General features: G+C 32.2%; 1 protein-coding gene across 1 annotated transcript in view; it reads right to left on the bottom strand.

Moving 5' to 3' along the window:
* Positions 1 to 17131, bottom strand: part of LOC108775792 (glutamate receptor ionotropic, kainate 2) — a 125859-nt gene extending 108728 nt beyond the window's left edge. Inside the window, exon 1 of the mRNA XM_018542238.1 lies at positions 17100 to 17131. The gene's annotated coding sequence lies outside the window, so the exon portion shown is untranslated. The remainder of the gene's footprint in view (positions 1 to 17099) is intronic.
* Between the last annotated feature and the right edge of the window lie 5487 nt (positions 17132 to 22618).

The raw sequence follows: 22618 nt of genomic DNA on the forward strand, positions 1-22618 counted from the left end.
CATTTTTTTTCCGATACAATAATTACAATATAAAACGCGAAAAAAGTTAAGACAATCTCTATAAAACTCTATTTCAAGAATAAATTTAGCATTTGATTCCAAATTACTACTCGTTTTACAATTAATTTTAATTTACTAACAATTTGCAGAGCATAAAATGCAACATATAATACTATGGGTACAGGATAACAGTGGCGATCTTTGGAAATAAAATTAAAAATTATTCAAATTGGGTATAATGTTACATCATGAATTTAACAGCGTACTGACCCGTTTCGTTTGTAGGTGAGTGTATTAATGATGTCATAGCATGTTCATTAATTACTTGTACTGGTGTGAAAGCCGATTAAAACTGCATTGGTGTTGATAGATAGGGATTTACCGCGCGGTACACACTCGAGGTACCATCTCTAATTCTCCACTAACGAGTTATTAAACTAATGTCTCTCATTAGCAGGAACCCACCCCTCGATTCCGGAAGAACGTGGCAGGGACCCCTTACATACTGATGCGCACATGGGGGGTTGCATAACCCGTCGGTATGTACGTGCTACTTGAAATTGGTCTCGTTAGTATGCTGCGCAGTTTCGAGTCAAAGTGCGTTTGCAGCAGCAGCCACTCCGTCACGCACACGAGAAAATCGGGTGTGAGCGAATTTAACAACGCTGGTGCGCCATTAAATGCACGATCTGTTTTTGCGACGCTCGAGTTTGTTGTTTAGAACAAACCCGCGATTTGTTTCTACGGGTTCGATCATTTCTGTAATAAATTTTTAATCTAAATAAAATCCAGTTATATTATATATAATACAGCAAGAAAAGTACAATTCGATTTAATGAATTTATCTATTAGCAGCTATGTTTACTTAGCATTCTACTTATTTCATCACAAAGAAAAACTTTAAACGGCAAATTATTTACGTTAAAAATATTTTTGTGCAGCTTTGCAAACATGTAATTAAATTCAAATGTTAATTACAAATACACACACACACACACACACACACACACAAATTAATGAAGTAATTGTTGCTGTAATTTAGTGGGTTAAAATAAATACCAAGTTTCGAGATAGAATCGGAAGCAAATAGAATATAGAACGTAAAAAAAACATTAACGAAATGTAGTTATTCGTGAATTATGCTATTGATAGTCGTGTCTGACGATTCACTCACAATGGAGCTTTCGCATGGGCTTGTGGTAATCCGCAGAACCACACTTTGAGAGGCGTTGTTCCACTAATGCAATTTCTGGCGCGATCGATCAGACAACACGCAAAGACATACCACAGAACATACCGAATTTCGAACATTTACGCAAATTGGAATAGATCCCCGATTGACGGTCCAGTATAAAATTTTCTTCTTGATATTTGTCATTAATTATATTTCGATTTAACTATGAATACTGACTTAGATTTTTTCCGCGCGTGTGTGGAAAATAACAATAATTCCTCAAACAATCCTTTTGTACATTGTATAATATTTAATATAAACTTATTCAAAAAACAAGGATAATTAAATTTTAAACAATTTTAAAATATAGAATTATTTAAAAATATTTTTAATTTTCTAGTTTTTTGTCAATTTTTAAACATAAATCTAAGAAAACCCTCTAATTCCATATTCGTTATTAGACATTCACATGCTATAAATATTGTATTATACTAAATATAATACAAAATTCTAAACATAATTAAGATTTAATTAAAAATAATATAATATAATAGTTTATAAATTTAATTAATCTTCGGTGATACACTATGGAAACAATACACTTGGATATGGTGTACCCAATTCAAAGCCATGAATTATAACTTTCATAAAAATAAATACATTGTGAACAAATTTTTTACCAAACTACTATACAAAGAAACACAATGATATCAAGCGAATGTATGCACCACTTTTAATAAAAAAAATTATAAAAAATGATAAAAGCATTGTAAAAGGCATGCCATATCTAGAATAGCACCGAAGAACTAATAATAAATTAAAAACATAATTTTGTTTCTCACTAATATGATTAAAATGGTGTGTTCTAGTTGGATGGCAGTATCAATATGTATTATAGAAGTTATAGTTGTATGAAATTTAGCGAGAACTTAGTTTGTGATCAAGTTATTAGATAACAAAGGAAGCTTAAACGATTGCTATATCTACTTGGAAATAGAACACTCAATAGAATTATCACAGTTTCATTTCTCATAAATTATACCGTAACGTTTCACAGCGATAAGAAAACCGTAATGCAGCGCGAATTCTCTACCTCTTTACGATGACATATTTTTAGAACAATATTAAAGTAATAATATTGCAGCATTTGCAAGACAATTTCCAATAGTATTCCAATAACCGCGACAGTGTATCTTCCGAATTCTATCAACGGTCCCACGGTTGCTCGTCGAACAAGCTCGAGATCTTCCGGCGAGTGTTATTCCGAAATCCGAGTCCACGTCGAGATTGAGAGAATCCTCATGCTTCCCATGAATACGGAATCAGGGTTTTGTAAGTTCCAATCTGTTGTACCTAGCAAGAGCGAGCTCGCATCTAAAAGAAACTGCCTGCAAGGATACTTTGTGGTGGAGTTAAATAAATCGAATCTGAACATTGGAATGTTGAAATTCAAACGATACTATCTACGTTGATAAGTCAAAAGTGAGGAAATATTCTAACAAATATAAAAAAGAGAGAACAGACTTTTCTCTTAAAAATAAAAGTTCTAATTATATATTAAAATAATAGCACTAATTATTGTATATCATCCGGCATATAATTTTTTTTGTTAATTTTAAGAATCCAATCTCTGTAAGTTCAGCAAAACTGTGACTTAAACAAAAGGACAAAAATAAACCTTAGAAACATTCGTTGATTTAGCAGAAAAAAATTTAGAAGAAAGTGGAACGAAAAAAAGTTGAAGTGTCAACGAGTTAATTTAGTGAAATGTAGGAAAAGTCAATCGCCAGTTTAATGAAGGAGCAGAAAGCGAGGTATTTGAATTAATGGTCGACAATCAGCATTCCCGCTGTGAGGTCTTCATGGCGATAACCGATTGTCGTAATTCATTTATAGGGAAACCACCTTCCTTCTTTCATACTATATAAAATGGTAGTTCTTCCGAGGAAGAATGATAATCGATTTCTCGTTTTTCAAAGACGTTTAGGAAAAATAATTATATGTATAGGTATACCAGACGCTGTATTAAAGTGTCTTTTTTTTACAGACGTTTAGACTCGAATAGGATGTTGCAAATCTTTGAGGTCATATCTGTCAACTTTAATTTATAATAACATTTATTCGATATCGGAATAATACACACATTTTAAAAATACATTTATTATTATTTAAAATATTTATCGTATCTCACTCTAATATAATAATTAAACAGTTTAATAAACAAATCTCCATTATTATTTTTGTATTACTATAAATTAGCTGGTAAAATTAACATATACGCGAAAAAAAAAAAATAGAAAACGCATCTATAATAATCTCAAGTCAATTCTTTTCCGTATATTAGCATTTCCAATATCCTTTTCCAGAAGGAATAAAAAAGGATATTAATCGATCATATATGAAAAGAATAATATCGAGATGCGCGGTATCCTAGCACACGAAAGATCAGACTTTCATGAAAGTTAATAAATATCTCATCTAGCACGCTTGTGTCTTATATACCTTTTTTTTATACCTCATAAGTCTCACGGTACTTTAATCTATTATCAATAATGTCATCGTCATTTTTAAACATTCTCTAATCAACGAGGATGAAAAAAATTATTATGACATCTATAAATTAATAAATATATTTCAACTTTATAAATCTTGTATAGTTGTAGATTATTGTTTCAGTAAACAATACGCAAACAAGCATTCGATGAATAATTCTGCAGTTTATATCGAGACTCAGTAGTCAGAAGCTATTGTCAATGACATCGAACGCGTCACGCCGGCAAACTAACGCGGCAGCACACTTTCGAACTGGAGGGACGAATGTAGTGTTGAATAATGCAATATGTGCCTGGTACCGGATTAATGTGGTCGGTCTCGCGCGCAAGTGCAAACTTCGTCGATGCACGATGTGTACGAAGTAACCCTGGATGATAATAACGTGTCTTTGGACTAATATAACGCTTTAGGAGAAAGTAAACAGGGTTTGAGAAACGTCAATAAAATTGATTTACTAACAGTTCAATTTACGTACATCTATCAAGATGAATTTAACAAACGGAATTTAGCAATTAGCTGTATGAATACTCTAATTTATACGGAACTTAGGATGAAACACCCTAAGCGTATATTATGAATAATTTACCAGCTAATTATGTCTAATCGATATTTGAGGGTGGATATTTTCTTCAACTACATATATTGTAAAAAATTGTTTATAACAAATATTCTTTACAATTTTACATAATTTTAAGTTATACATCTTATTCCACAGATTTTGACTTTTAAAATAAAAAAACTTATTCAATTAACTTTAATGAAAGATCTATACGTTAATTTAAAGTACCTGCAAACACAATTAGGGGAATTTTGGAGCAAATATCGATTAGGATTATACATATACATCATATTTTATTAAATAATTATCTAGTAAATTACTTGTACTATGTATGATTGAAAAATAAAAAATTTCGAGACAATTTCTATATGAATATTCTTGATGAGAATAACGTAGATAAGAAATGACTAATTGTGAGATAGAACGTAAGATGGAGCCGTGAAAATTGAAGAATCATCATAATGTCGCGTAAAATTACTTGGAGATATGCACATTTTCTTCATGTCATCCATTCAGGAAAATTTTATAAAGATATACGTGTCATATATTCGCGATAACGAAAGTCATTTTGAGAAAAATGTCAAATTTTACACTTAAGCGATATATCTCTTCGCTTAGTAAAATATAATTCGTCTAATACTGGATAACAGAAAAGTTTCAGAAAACGATGAAAAGTTTTGAATATTGTTTATATTGTAATAATTTATATATTAAATTCTGAATAATATGATGTGATTCTACTTAATAATGAGTAAATAACCTTATCGACATCACCTACTCTCAAGTTATCTCAAATAACAATGGAAACAATTCCATATTAATGGATTCATCTTCGTATGGAAATGATGGATGTATATTTGATATTATCAGTGTATTTAAGCGGTTTCATTCACCGACAGTTGTACGCCAAATGATTAATATTGTTACTAGTACATTTGAACCATCTAGGTTCTATTAGACGCCAATAAATCACAGTAAAACTAGTGCAATACTAAAAAACAGGACAAAGAGTTACCAGTTTCCGGTAATAAAGAATAGAAAAAATATATAGCAAAAGATAGAATAGCAATGCGGCTTCATCTATAATGATAATCCAAAAGACATTCGTAAGTTCAAGCTTGACGATTGGAACAGTTCCAACAGTATCTACCAAGAACGATATGTCTTTCTTTCTCGGAAAATATTTACTATTTCTTAGCATTCTTTTAAACGGAGTCAGTTGGGATCTACGTGCGGACAGCGACTACAGTTTGATGTTGCCATCCAGTGTCACGCTTACGTCGCATTTTCTTGAACTGTCACGTATCTCTCGAAGAAATAAAAATTCGTGTTTTTTTCATATTATAATACCCCGTGTTGTCTGAAGTAATTCGTTTCAGAAACATTTAAGTTGGGACTTCATAAAACTATCATAGAACTATCAAAATCGAGGATGAAGAGACAAAAAACTAAATAGATAAAAATTATATTTTTTATTTAACACTGAAGGTCTAAAAAAAGTCTAGACATTGCTGTTTATTCAATATTTTAAAAGAAACAATATGAGCCAGCATTAGTTCTCAGTGTGTACTTTTTGTAAAATTTATTTTATTCGGAATAAATTGTATAAAAAGTACACACTGAGAACCAGTGTTGGCTCATATTGGCAGTTTGCTTGATTTTTTTTTTATTTATTCAACTGAGCCTTTTGATTATCTTATTATTCAATATTTGAAAAGCAACAGCATATCAAAGAAAAGATGGAAATAATGATGCAGACGACGATACTTATTGATTAAAAAACGAGTACCCATCAAATGGAAATGTTGATTCATGTTTTTCCTCTTCTATGTTATTTATAAAATAAAAATGCGATAGAAAGTTAAAAAGAGGCATTAATAAAATTATCTTCTTTCAGGGATTTGCCTTACACTTCTGTTTTTGATCGATAAGTAACTCATATTGTTATCCTTTTTTGAAGAAAGTTCTAGCTTCTAACTCGTTCAGGTTCATATTTGTCTCAATTTTTATGTATATATGTGTATAGATAAAATACAAAATCACATCATATTAAGCACAAAGCAGTATATTAGAAACAAATAAATTTTCTTGACTAATGATTCCTCAGAATGACTGCTTCAGAGTGGGTACAAGGTACTTAGTCTACGCGAAGCGTTAGCTGGAAATCTGACGGATTCAGGGGTAGTTGGCTGAAGCCCCGGGTGTAATCGCATTATGACCCTCGTGTATAGCTCTCATTACACCCCCGACGGCACTCCATCATTGCTCCTTCCAGTTTGTTGCAACGCAGACGAATGGGTAAAACAAACCTTTATCGTCGAACTAATACAGTTTCCTAAATACAGCCAGTGCTCAAAACGTTTTTGATAGAACCCACTCCGTACATAACTAACTAATTTTAGAAACAATTTCTGTTTCTGTTATATCGCAATTACACATAATGTTATATATAGATGCACAATAATTGCTATATTATAAACAATATAATAAACAATTTGCAAAGCATTAAAATAATTGTTTTTTTTAAATGTATTTATCTGTATTTCTCTCCATCAATAATGATTTTATGTATATCGACATTTTATGTCTATCGATATTATATTTTTGCACGAATGCAATTCAGATTTATTAGATATATGGTACATACATATACCATATGGTATAACCTATATGGTATAACAGATTTTTTAAAGTAGAATTTAAAGTGTTCTCAATTAAAAAAATTTTCAAAAATAAATTTTAAATTCTCCCATACGTAAAAAATTAAAATACTATACAATGCATGAATATAGTTCTTTTTCTGCACGGAAGGATAATGTTTAAACACGCTATAGAAAATACTGCGATCAATCAGAATAAGTCGATAGGTCGTATTTTAAGTAGAATTTCAGACGTGTTTGACTCCTATTGCAATGAAATTGCAACTTTATCGCAAATAAAAATAAAAATATATAAAACGTACAAAACAGTGATTTTTGTAAAAAAAAAATTTATCATATTAACTATTACAATTATTAATGTAACGTAGTAAATTTACTATCATCTGATATTCAAAGTATTTTAATGTCAAGACAAATTATAATTGTAAATTGATTAACATTATTTTATATGTGATTTTCGATAAATTATGATGATTTCAATTCGCATCTTTTTTACTTGTACTTAAAATAAGATACTGATAGACAAATAAGATAAATGCACACACATACACAGATATAAATATAAGTACAATTCATATATATGTATAAAATACATATATATGATATCCATTACGCTAATGGTCCCAATCCATCAGTCAGACCATCATTAGATGATCGACGGGAGGTCAGTATCTGACAAGGCATCTTAACTACACTATTCATGTTGAGATAAACGAGGGTTGAGAACACACAAGGGAATTGACTCGATCCATTCCTATTCGATAAATCAAGAAAATATTACGAAGTAAAACGTCTGTCACAGCACAAATTTACACATTCATCCGAGCTGAAGTAAGGTTTGATATCGTTAAGATCATCATCAGGGCTAGACGTTTCCAAGAGTCAAATATTTTATTATTGACTTTCCGGTTGCGACGAACCTCGTTACAGAGAGGATATTACTTCAGTTCGCTGAACTATTTTTCTGCCAAGAATTCATTTGTTTGCGTATCTCGATCGAACTCGGAAAAAACTACGAAAAAAAGTCGGAAACTTTACACAAATATACAAAAGGTCATATCAACTATCAGACATTTGAGACAGTATTTGTCATGCAGAATGTGTTATATTAACAATAATATTAACAATAATAGCAATGTATGTATACGTAAGAAGGAAGTGTCTGTTCATGTCTATCATTTCTTTTTCATAATTTCAGAAATATGTATAAAGTTAAAAAAATATTCACGGGAACAATTCTGTATAACATAACGACGTTATTTTTTTTAATCCTCCGTCCGTGCAATTGTAAGAAAAACCAGAAGTAATTTAAAAAATATAAAGATTGGCAAAAAATATTTTAGAACTGACTTAACTATGTACAGTGTTTATTACAGTTTTCGTTTTAGTTTTGCTACTACATATCTCTGTATTCTAAAATCGTTCTAGATGCATGTACCTACTATTGATTCGATTTTTATTTTGACTCGATTATTGTCCTGAAAAACGAGTTTCGGCTGCAGATTCTTCTTTTGCTACTCTCTGGCGCATCGACAAATATTTCGTTTGACTAGTAGTTTCCTTGGGGAGAAAGCGCGTGCAATTCCCGAATTCTCCGGGGATGCATTCGCAAGCTATTTTTCAATCCGCATTTACGTGCAAAATTTGCCTACTTTATCCCACAATTTGTATCATTAATATCATATTATTTTCTTATTTACTCATCTTACACTATTTTCTTACTTTTTATTTTCTTATTTTCTCAGCATCGTGTTTTTTTTTTTTCATTTAATCGCTTTAGAGATTTCGATTAAATTCCATAATTGCGCACTTTATGCGATCATACAAATGCAAGTATTTCAAAATAAAGAAAAATAGTTTTATATCTAATATTAGAAAAATAATATTATATCTAAAATATAATGTATGCTATCGATATATGCCCGTTCACGTGTGAAAATGTTATATAAAACTAGAGAAAATCTGACAAATTTAGCGTATCTTTTTTATCGATTCCCGTACCTGTTACGGAAATGTCTGGCATCGTCAGCAACGTTACTTTGCGACAGTCTATTTTCCTTATCTAGGAAGAGCAGGGAAATAGGACATTACATACAGCATTTGATGGAAAGATAAAGATTTCCAAGAGTTATAAATATTACTAATATTAGACAAACATTAATATTAAAAGATATAAATCGCCCAACAAAATAAATTCACTATTTTTGTTGCTTCGATAATAAGAAAGTACTAAATATTACCAAAAAGATATTAAATATTATATGATTAAAACTTCATCCTTATTGATGAACAATGTGCGAAAGCAACTTTCTTTCAAATTTTCTCATCGATTAAAAGAGAAAGTTCGACAGTAACTATCCGAGAATCATGCAATCATCTTGCAGTTAAATTCAAATGTCCGGAACGAAGTTCATTAAAAAAAAAATACGAACGGAAACTTACTTGATTACGTTCAGTCGGAAACTTACAAATATTAACGACTTTCCACGGATTAATTTTTCCTCGATAGCAGTTCGCAAATCGATCAAAACGAACCGGTATTATTGGAGCTGCAGAACGCATCGGTAAATTATTGACGTTCGTACTTATAAATATGCGAAGAGCAAATACAGACACGCATTGTTTCAAAATTTCAAGAGTTACGAATAATTTAGTGAAAAAGTAGAGAAACGTTCTCGTTTCGCCAGTTACGAATGTAAATATATCTAACAAACTTGAATCAGTGCACTAAGTCAACGCTGATTACATCGCCGGGGTTCCTTTACCTGATCCCTTTTACATCAAAACGCGAGTCTGCACATTCATCATATATTTCTTTAACTAACAGAATCCTAACTTAAGTTAGTCTGAAATGACATATTCGTGTTTGTTGGTCTTGATACATACACGAAAAAGGGAGATGACCGACAGTGGAGAGTGCGAGGAAAATGGATGAATTGGGAAGAGAGAGTAAATACTTATGAGTTATGAGTGTCTCGGAAGTTTGCAGCCAGTCGTCGCGATTCGATTCGGGCGTTTCAATCTCAGAGTTTAAGAAGCTGTGGAATAGAAAGTATAGGTTCGGAAGCTGAGTGAAAGAGAGAGAGAGAGAGAGAGAGAGAGAGAGAGAGAGAGAGAGAGAGAGAGGGAGAGAGAAGGAATTGAAAGGTGATTGAGATGGGGGAAAATCCCAGGAAAAATACATGAACGAGGAGGAGCAGAGAGAATCTCCCGCTTGCTGAACTATCGTGAAATTATTAAGAGCATTCCTCTGTTTACGACACCAACAACCGTTTTCGGTACTATCCTGGAATGGACGACTCGTTGCGACTCTCTCACGATTTGCTAAGCGATTTCCATGATTTTTCAGAATCTGCCACTGCAAACTTCGATCAGCAAATATCTTTGCAGATGTAAGTTCGATAAATCTAATGTAATGTTTAATTAAGTTTTGTTGTAGTGACAATGAACTATTGTTTTTTACTATATATATATTATAAGTTTGATTAAACTGTGACGAACTAGTTACTACAATAAATAATAATCTGAGAAAATATCTGAAATATGTAAAAAACAATAATTTTGATTGTGAGTTTAAAATAATAAAAACAACATAAGTTGACTTTTAATATTTATTATTCTAATCTTTATCATCTTATCATAACCTCTTTTCCAAATAAACATTTTAAAATATAGTAAAACTAAAATAATCCTAACAATTCGCAGTATAAAACATGTGGTTCATTGTTAAAAATAGCATTGTTCATTGTGTACACATCCCTTGTACACAATGAACCACTTCCCGTTTTTTAAAATAATCGAAATTGTAACCAAACTTAAAAGTTATTGTTTACAATACGTAGTCAACTAAATTCATAAACTGTATGCAAAAACCCAGACCTTCAACTCAATAACTGAAAAAAATGCAAGCCTCTGAAATTTACATAGTTTATTATTGGATCACTTACCCTATGTTTTCAGTATACTAAAACATTTTACATTCATGTTACCATTTTATTATTTTGTATTTATGCTTTAATATATATGTATATTATACTGAAACAATATGTTATTAATATGCTAAAAATATTTTACGCTTATATTACCATTTTATAATTTTTAGCCATATTTTCTTAAAAAGTAGGACTTTATTTTTAAAACGTTCAAATATTTGGCTAAAGTTCAATGTTAATAAATTCTTTAAATTGAACAGTATTTTCACAGAGATATTATATAAATTTGAACTGTTTTGCATAGCATAGCAATATTGTAGAATAAATGTGCGATTAACTTTGCGCGTAAATTATTCTAATAACAGCAAGCTAACAGAATTCGGCGGATGAACATTAAAGATTTCCTCTTGTGTGCAGGAATTCAAGCGGTCGGCAATTAATTCGACGCCTAACTTTCTTAACTGCGATGAAATATGCAAACTAAACGAGTACGTAACGCGTTGCTAAGTTGCGGTGAGATATCATGCTGATGATACTAGACGGAAAGAGAGAGTGAGCAAAGATAAAAGCTGCAAGATCTGAGAAAGCTCTCGAGGTACTGATATCCGTCGGCGCCACGAAGTCGTATCTACCCCCTTCGCTTGCTCACCCCTTACTCTTTTACTCGCCTCCCTCACGTTATTTTCTCTTTGCCTATTTGTTTCCTTTCTCTTCTTCTCTTTCTCAAAATATATATGCTTCCACTCTCTCAAATCTTTTATTGCGTTACCACTGTAGTCTGATTTCCTACAGCATGTACAATCAGTCGGGGTAGCCGACCTCACTTTTCACCACAGATAGCAAACGCTCATATGTGTGGTGATTCAATCAGAAATAGAAAATCGAATGTTTAAAAAGAAATAGACATTTAAGATATATCAGGAAAAGTGTGTGTAAAGTATATGTACATTACATTGTTTCTTTGATCAATATATAAATTTAATTAATCGATATTCTTTGTACTACTAATTACCGACCTGTTACTGTAAAATCAATAATTGTTTAATAAAAAAACTGAAAGGTACAATAAGTCTTGCCCCAACATTTTTTCAATCGAAATTTTATAATTATTTAAACTTTATCAGTTCAAGATGCAAGAATTTGGAATTAATGTTGTTACTTCACTGTTACATTCTGAATGTTAAATAGAGAATCAATGCTTAAGAAAAGTTTAAAACTTTAATCTTGCAATTAATCAAAGGATGGGTGGCAAGTTCATTCAAGGCGCAAATGAAGTTGGCTAATACAATTTACGTAGTTTTATTGAGAGTTTCCCTTCACAGATTTTCTCGTTATACCGTTGATCGTAAAATGAGAGATATATAGTAGAAATCTTTGTGCGGGATAAAATAATCGGGCAAGTGACGAAATTATGGACCGGCAAGATGTTCACAAGAACAAAAAATGTCGAGACTTTCAAGATTTACGATGAGAAAAAGCAAAAAGAAAGAAAAAACGTCGGGAGTTCCCTTTGTTGTTGAAGTTACTCGGCTCCATTTATTCACTCTCTTCTTTCGTCACTCGTCGTTGACAAGGAAAGGAAGGAGGAAGCCCGAGAAAAGCCGGATTTTCCGAGGCATCCTTCTCGCGTGACAAAACGCGATATCCCGGAATGTCCTTGATACGATATTGTTGCGGAAATGCTTTAAAGATTTGATGAATACGGGATATGAAACGGACGAAAGTCAAGTATGCGTGGACGCATACCTTATCGTACAGAATACAAGAGACGCGAAAGATATATTATGTCAAGCGTTTGCATTTCCGCTTCCGTGATTACAATACTTTCATCTTTTACATTTTACCATATCTCATTCGTTTAATAGCTTGGGGGAATGTAAGCGAGCGGTTGTAATGTACCAGCTAATTATAAAAAGATGTCTTAGAATAAGCCTTCATCCAAAGACCTCGTTTTAATAAGCCGATTATTAAATAATAAGGTTTTGAAGTACCACAGGAACGTAAGTCGTGATATAAAGGTGAGCTTCTTTCATGTTACAATTACCATGGATGAAACTCGCATAGCAGATGAATGGTGGGCATGCACGAATGACTTCAAGTCCCTCTCGCGGTTCGATACCGCTTCCTTTTAAAAGGGAGCTAGAAGATTTACCGAAAGAATGAATACGGACGATTAACCATTGAATTTCCTGCATTTCCGTACAGCGCTTTTTACTCGTATTTCGCGCCGGCGCGGCGCGGTGGTCCGATCCATTTCAAGTGTGCGACTCGTTTCTTCTCTACAAAACCACTTTTATATAGACCGCGAAAAAGAAATCTCTACATCACAAGATTCTGCATTTCACAGAATTATTAACTTCAGAATGTTAGAATATATTAGAATTTAATATTTTCCTTGCATTTAGCACCTATTGTATAAAGAATACTTCAAATACGACTATCAATACTCCAAAGTCCCTAAAACATAATGTTAAAAAATGCCTTACCTATTCAAAATAACGAAAAGTATTATACACACACACACACACATATATATAATAACAGATAATTTCTTACATTAAATTATAGAATAAATATTCCGTAACTGTATTTATCGCACAAAATCGAAATAAACCGAAAAAATAGCTCAAAATTAAACTGTTAATTCATATAATAATTTTGAGTTACGTGAACTGTCGAAATTAAATAAAAATTATATATGATACGGCAAACTAACAAAAATTTTATTTTGACTAATTAAAGTAATAAATATTAAAGTATTTAATCAAGAGGCTTTTATATATATAAACAATCTACTTTCTGTAAACAATATTTAATAAACTTTGCGTTATCACCAATAAATTGCGGTACCAATAAATATTTAATTTACACGACGTTAATTAATCAGCGAAAGCAATTTATTCAAGCATCATTTAGATGTTGGCGGTGTCCTTTGTCAACTAGATGTGCTGAAGAGTAAAGGACGTCCACCAGAACGATTTATCGTGATAAACCTTTCAACAAGATTCCCTACTCTTATTTATCCATCAAATTAACGGACATTGATTAGGGGCAGCGAAGTATAGTCTAGGAAACTTTCCGTTGACAATTAATTACCGTCTGTACTATTTATTACTTAAGACGTTATTCTATATTCATTTACAAAATACTTTATCGTACTGCAGAGTGCTTTAAATTTAGTGAATCATTTTTCACACGCGACTCCATGAATCTGACGTCGATTTTTCCTAATCAAATAAGAAAAAGAATATTTTTAAGCAGATCTTGATGTTTAATAATTAATATTTATATATATATAAACTTACAAATATATTTTTTAGTTTTATAAACTACACACATATTCGAATTGTCGGACTTAAAACGCAATTATAAACTGAATACATATTATGGAATTGTTGGGAATAGATTTCAATCGGAATTATTTCAATTTCCTAAAAAATATATTTGAATCTAGATAATAATTGAAATTCCTATTGGAATCCCCATTTCGAATAATTCTATAATACGTATCCTGAAGTTGAAAATAACACGATAAATTACATTGAACATCAATTTAATATTGATGCTAATAGGCATCTTGAAACATTGTAAAGAATTTATCGTGAAAAATATCTCAGCCTGTGGATTTGAATTTAGAACTCTCAACTTTCTCTCTCAAGAACGGGCATCTTATCAATGTAATGTTGAGAATTATAGCTTCAGGGCTGAAATAATATTTTTCGCAATAAGTTCTTTGTAGTCTTTTAAATGTCTATTAGCATCATTAATAAATTGAGAGTCAATGTAATTTGTGATGTTATTTTTAGCTTCAACTTATGATTATTACGTTTATGTCTCAAGTCTAACAAATCGAATCGAACGCGTAGTTTATAAAACCAAAAAATATTATTTGTAAATCTGTATTATTAAGTACCAATCTACCTTCAATTAAAAAAAGGGAATTCTTTCTCGCATTTAATTAATTTTTATCGATCTAATTTCCATTGTTTTTCCAAATTAAATACGTCGAGAAAAAACATTATTTATCGCAAATTTTCAATTCTTAACATTTTAAATAGTTTTTATAATTGATCCATAAATTATGAAACTATTATAAAACAAAATTCACTGAAAATTAAATAAAAATTAAATCTTAGATTCTTACATTACATTTTTCTTATTTTAGACGGAAACATATTATGTCATCTCATGAGAAAGTTTTATCCACGAAAACATATGTATCTCTATGCATTATATCTAGTTGTTTTTGTAATCAGGAATCTCATTTGTTACAATAATATTGTAGGAAATAAATGGATTCAATTGTAATGATGAAAGAGAGAGAGAGGAGCCGTTTGAGTTAAAATTAGAATGGAAATTATCTTGCTTCTGTCATTACTTCGCGAGTTATATCAGTGTGATCTCTTTATCTTTGTATCCGTTTTCGTTGTCTAAACGTCCTACATGTTACAAGCAGGGCGCGAGCGTCTCGAGGGCATTCACGGCGAGAAATCCAATTTCAATGAAAAGGCGGAACAAGAGGTTACGACGCGAGACAAATATCGTGTTTCAGGACGATACACCGCCGCACAGTTATGTATGTGTTGCTGCGTAAATTCCTCAGGCCTGTCGGCTTACTCGAGAGAGAATTTAACCGTTTTATCGCGAAAACAAGGAGTGTGGCGAAACCATTACTGGAATTCCGCTTGTCTTCTCGCATTCAGATACTAACACTCTTTCAATCGGATTACTACGAGAATCAATACTTTGAGAAAGAACCAAATAATTTTCGACAACTTACTTGCCACGATAAAGTTATAAAATCAACGAGCAAAATGTAATTTGTACAAATATATTTCAATTATTTATTTAAAACAATATATATTTTTTCTATCAGACAACTGCTAGTAATTATGATCTTTTCACTGCGGTATTCTTTTAATACGTGTACTGTTCGTACAATGATACCAATAATTTACATCGGACATACATATTTAACAGCAAATTTAATTGCCCGGGTGTGGCCGTTTATACCAGACGCATTAATTAACAGCAACTGTACTAAATACACGAAATTCATTACTATTCGCTATCCGTAGGGATTAGGCCAGAAATCTAGCAATTATTTCGCAGCAATATGTTTATATCGTTTATGAAATGGTATATTAATATCATATATATAGAGTGTCAATGTTTTCCTTAATATCAGACATTTTCTTATTTTCTTTTGAAAAATATTTTGAACAAAATTAAATAATTAACTGAAAGTGCATAATCAAAATTTTTAATAAAATTAATTAAACATTCACGAAAATTAATTACGTTCTATAATACTGCTATATAACGTTCTATAATATTGCTATATACACCTATGTATAATGTATATTACAATGTAAATATCATTTCAAACGATTATTAATCATTAAATGCATAATTAATATATCATTTTTTAGAAAATGTAATTAAGCAAGTTATATTAGCTTGTTAATGTTTCTATAAAATACAAATTTTCTATTTTTTCGTTGCTGAAACGATTTTTAACAGAATATATTCGGGTAATAAATAAAATATACAAATAAAGATCATCATATCTAATAAAATAAATAGTTAAATTTCAACATTGTAGTGTATTGTATAATAATATATACATATAACGTTAAGAATTTTAATTCATGTATTTTACATCTACTCGAAAATATTGAACGAAGATGTTACAAACCAAATACTAGTAGTTCAAGAGAGTAACTCAACGGACTCTCATTAGTAACATGATAACGGATGTTCGAGGATTATAAACCTGTAATCTGATGTGCTAAGTAGCTGACGTATCTCTCTATTCACGCTGATTACAAGAAAGCTGCCAGAAGTGCCACTTACATCCAATATTAAGTTGCATGATTAAATTTCACAAATTATCTATAAACGGATAACATAACGATATGCCAAAAAAGAAATTATGCTCTCTCAGATTATATTCAAAATAAATATAGTTCAATATTTGAAATATAGTTCAATACTTTCAAGCATTATAACTCGAAAAGTACTTTATGAAAAAATATTTTATTATAGTATTTTGGAAAGCTCTCAAGATGTGCTATAAGAAAAGAATCAATTTAAGAGAAAAGTGTATTTTTTTTATTTTATTGAGTCGCCACGTTAAGTCACCATGCTTTGGTGAAGAGTGCTTTGAAATAAAACTATTATATCCTGCAAAGTAAACAGTTGTCAAGATGCAAACTCACCAATTTTGACGACCGAAGGCAGCGCGTCGAGCATCGATAGCAGCTGAAGCAGCTGAAGAACAAAGATAGAGGCTACCAGGCAGCCCAGATTCATAGCTCATCTCGGAAGCCCTCCACAGTGGCCTCTCGGTGGCCCCTCACACAAACACTACCGCACAAATGATGTAGTCGTAGTGGATAGGGTTTGACGTTCCTACGCACACATTCACCTATACATAAAAGATACGAATATTATTTATATTTATGAAAGATGTCATGTGAGGGGGTGTGAGAACGACGGTCTCATAATCATAGATGCCACACATATGTACACGCACGCACACACGCACACACATTCAATATAAAAAATTTCGTAATCGGTATTGATTTAGCGGGAAGTTTCTTAGCGCAAAGAAACTCTTTAAATTTTTATTCATAGTCAGTTTTTATTTTAAAACCGTCTTAAATAATTTTGTTTATTTTAATTTAACTTTATTGTAAAGCACTAATAAGACTACAAAAGTAAAGGAACGATCGACAATAGTAACTTGCAATTGGTCAGGCATCAACAAGACTGCTGTTACAAAGCCTATCATAGTAACAAAAAAATCAAGACAAAGACAAGATGCATAAGATAGTGAAGTAAAATACACACAAATATTATTTATACACGCAACGCAAACATACATATGCACGTGCGCTTACATGCACCCAGATAAATTCAGACAGATCCGTTTGTAATGAAATAATGAGATTAGAAGTTGTGAGTGATGCGATGAAACGCGAAGCAGCAGAACGAAAGGTGGACAGAGAGGGTGATGTTTTTATTGATATAGAAAGAGGATTGAAGTATTTGACTGATGTGTAGGAGAAAGCGGCACGGAACTTGGTGGAGCGATGCATGAGGTATGATAAATAGTTTTGGTATATCTGATGGCGAGGGAGTTATTAGTGGAGTGAAGCTCAGAGTTAAAATGCCAGAGGTGTTACAGATATAGAGGAGGATTGGACCGAAGGAGAGAGAAGATGAGACAGTATAGATGGAGTATAAAACGTTGCCAAATCCTAAGCCAGATCTCTGGAAATATATAGAGATATATGGTCATATTTACGAATGCAGTAGAACAAGCGAAGATAAGAGTTTTGGATACACTGAACATGATTTAGCTGTTGTTAATTAAGAGCTGAAATAAATAACATCAGCATAATCGAACAAAGAGATAACAAGTAATTGAGAAGTGAGGAGTTTTTGAAAACAAGAGAGAATGTGGCGAAGAAGATAAAGGAGACGTAGAGGCATAAGCAGCCCGACACTTGACGGTTACATGTGACTCAAATGTCTAGGACGAGTCAACACGAACACCAAGAATCTTAATAGAAGAGGAACAGGGAATTGGAATGGAGTTAAAAATAATATCAAAGAATTGAATACGGGATAATAATGCTGGAGAACCAACAATTAGCAAGGATGATTTAGAAATATTTAGATGCAGCGTATTATTAATGGATCAATCGACGATAGATTGTAGATTATAGTTTGAAGCAGAACAGGCAGTTTGAGAATCGAGTGGAAGAAACGATTTGAGAAAGATGACGTCATCTGCATATAATGTAACGTTTTTATATGCTAATACAACCCTTTGATTGATTCATGATATCTTAAGACCGTATTTAAGACGGTCCTAAATATAAGATCCGACTATGAATACCTTAGATTTAGGTAACTCTTTGACTCTCAATGAATCGATATATGGTCCTATCCATCCTATCATTATTACTATTTATTATTCAAACAGAGAATTGACAAGAATTGTATTATTATTACAATCCTACATTCAAAATTAATATTAATGACTAAATTTCAATAATAATTTAAATTATAATCTTCTAACCTGTATTATTCTGTTTTATATCTTTATATCTTTAAAATAAATCTGAATTGTGTGTGCAAATATAGAAGAGCTTTATATTACAATTCAGTCGGTTACTGTTTAAAGAAAAAAAAAACTTCTTGCTGGTACGCGTTAATTAAAAGTTCGCGTTGAAACAGGCTGGAGATAGAATGTATCTGCTATGTTGCTTTTCACTGCGCGTAAAATTCATAAGGGCCAGCCGTATCCTACCAAATGTAGAATATATTTTTCAATAGAGAAAAAAGGATTCCCCATGCATTTTGCTAGCAAACAAAAATTTCCCGTTTTGCATAAACGATGTTTGAAACGTTCAATTCGCCGATAGATATTTCTTGTTCGAGATGTTTCCACGTGATATTTCAACTAGACAAACGGTTCTTGTCGAAATATGTACATCGCCACATACGCAGAGTATCGTTCATGAATTCCTATGGTAACGCGGAAAACTTATCATCACTCATACTATTTTACGTCCTAAATTTCGGTGGCGTTCTGCCAAAGGGTTGGAGGACAGATGTCTACTCGTGTAACTTCACGTTTCTAGTAAAACGTGACACATGCGATCCAACATTTTGGGCAAGACTAATGAGAAAATGTACTGACAGCATTTGGATTATTTCAAGGAATTTATATAATAAATCAGATCATATAAATTACAATAATTTGTACTAATTAATTTTTATACGAGAGTTTTATAGCGTATATTGATTTGGAATTTCAAACTAATATTTGACACAAATCATTAGAAAAACAAATACATTTGAAGGAATTAAATATTGCGAATTCAGTTTTTAAAATATTGAAATTTTTCTTCTCTTCACTTATACAATATAAATTTGTAATTGTTTAAAAAATAATCTGAAATAATGGATTAAATATTTTTAAAGATTTAATATTTTGTATGAATATCCTATTAGAGTACGTAAACATCGTATTACAACGTATGGATTCAACATGAAATGCGAGTATCATTTATAAAATTTTATAGCAAAAGTATATAAGCCGGTGAAAATACAAAATTACGTAACACATTTATTCTACTTTGAATGTAACGTGCATTCAATGCTTTCATGTTTAATTAAAACAATACAATGCATACATACTATTATATAAAAACAAATTTAAAGACATTACATTTATAACACGTTGCTATTGAATGTGTGATAAAGAAATGTTAGACGTAATAATATAATTATTTTTTATCCCAACCGATGAACTAAACCCTTTTTAGATTCGTTTTCAGCAAATTTGCAATTTAGATTAACGGAATTAATTGTCTCCATTTCCATATGTATCATCTTGCTTTACGAGCAAACCAAACCGAACGATTTACTTGACAAACTTTGCATTCCCTTCTTACTCAATGTGTTTCTTGCTTGCCGATGCTGGCTCGTAAATCAATAAAATTACGAAATAACAGTGGTGTTTTGTCACCGTTTGTAACGCTCGCTGGCAGAGACCCCCCCCGGTATTATTTGATTTTAATTCAATGTCATGATTTCTTTGCGAAACGAGGAACAGTTTGCGAAACTTCTCCCACGGATTCCTCCGTAGACGTCGTTGCCGTTGTAGTATTAGAAGAAACAATGGCACGATATTCAATTCGCGATGTCGTGCATTCGTCTGCGAGGAATTCCGCAGACAGTCTGGCGACTTCCTCGCGAACTCCTCGCGGATATTCTCATACAGTAATTCTTACATTCGGCTCTATTATGAGAGGATGGACGTGTTTCTTCCATCTTTCAAAGCGGAAATCCAACCCAAGTAATTGTGAATTTTTTATTTAGTTGCTATACAATGTCACAAACGAGAAAACATCCTAAGGCCATAGCAATAATCTCTTTAGAAATATGACTGTACGTTACAATAGATAATTTTTTCGACTATTTGGCGCAAGAAACATTGAAAATACTATTTTTAAAAAGTATAATTAATTTAAGATTAATATAAGATGGCTGATTTAAAAAAATTTTTATTTCATGAAACTTTTATTTCTGTTTCATTAACATTTTAAGTTATTAAGATACTCAAAGTTTATACGATTCAAAGAAAATAAAATCGTAAAAAAATTTCTTTCACATCAGAATGCACGCATAATAAATTTAAAGTAAGAGAAACGTTATCGTGATTGGAGTGCTGAGGAGATTAATTCACCTTCCTCGCAAGGAATCGCGACATACTATTTGTAATCTCGCAATTAGCACGTTAAAAGAGGTGAAAGACCGCGAACATCTGGAGGGAAAATACATCGAGTCCTCGGCTCTGTGTCGCTTTGTAGAAGACTCCTTTGAAGGAGAATGAGAAGGCTGTAAGCCAAAATTTTCCGGAAATTTAAGAAGATTCGCTCTATGTCGCATCCAGGTTGCCTTAATCGCGCCGCTTTATTCGACGATAATTCGTCGTGGCTATAGAAACGCCTTAATGGCATAGAAGAAAAAGCGGCATGCGAGTGTGCGCGCAAATGGGATGAAAATGAAGGTGATGAGAGGAAGGTGAAGAGTTAGTGAAGAGCAGAACAACGCAAAAGAGAGAAAGACAGAGAAAGAGAGAGAGGGGAGGGGAGGGGGAGGGAAGGAAGGAGATAGGAAAGGAAAGAGGGGAAGGGGGAAAAAGGTAGTGCTTTAAATATATATATATATATATATATTTCTTTCCATTCCCCCTTTTCTACTCGTGGCTAGCTGTTCGCCATCTTTGGTGATTTACGGTCGTCCTAAAACATCTTCGCGATATCGTGTCCCGCCGACTCAGGAAGAAAATAGAAGGAAAGCGGCTTATGCTGGTCTTGGAATTCTCGTTAACACCATAATTTCCATCACCTCCGGATATGTGGATTATACGAGAGAAATCGCTTACTAAAGGGCGTAGTACCTCGTTTTTTTTTCTTTTACCTCTTTAATCATTTCTCGTGGCATTTTACGACGAATTTAGATCAATCGTTTTTCGATCTAACCGAGCAATAGGTGAGTATCGTCAACGTTCGTCAGATCTCTATAATTGAAATATTTCGCATACCTCAGCAAAATGCGGTTTTATGAACATGCGGGTGAGTTTCAGAAGGTTTGTGACAGCTGATATAAAATGGTCACTAATATAAAATTTTCACATAAAATTTTTTTCTCGACATATTTGAACAGAAAGAACATTACGTACACACATTAATCAAGGAAACTATAAAAAGACTTCCAATGAAATCGCTCAAAAATTTAGTAAATTCACATGTATAATTCCTCGGATTTTAAAGCAACGCGATCTCGCCTGTGTAACAACGGGAACTCGAGTAAAAGTACTTCCTTTGTTCCTCTTTCTCGATTTCTCTGTTCTAACGCACCCTTTTCTTCGATTTCCTGGCGTTTAATGTTTCGGATATCGATATCGTAACTTCGTATGATCATTTCGTGGCGCGATGCAATAAAATTTAATCATCCGTACTACTATCCGTACTACTATCAACGAAAGAGCGAAGCTGATACAAAAGCATACTCCACTTTAATCCACTCGTTTGTAAAAACGTTGTAAAAAATAGATTGCCGTTCATTTATTGGAAAGAGTTAAGAATAATTGATATTTAATGCATGTATAAATGTTGACAAAATTTAAAGTAATTCACTATTTATTAAAATCTTT

This window comes from Cyphomyrmex costatus, unplaced genomic scaffold (genome assembly GCF_001594065.2).
Source record: "Cyphomyrmex costatus isolate MS0001 unplaced genomic scaffold, Ccosl1.0 scaffold32, whole genome shotgun sequence".
Lineage (NCBI taxonomy): Eukaryota > Metazoa > Arthropoda > Insecta > Hymenoptera > Formicidae > Cyphomyrmex > Cyphomyrmex costatus.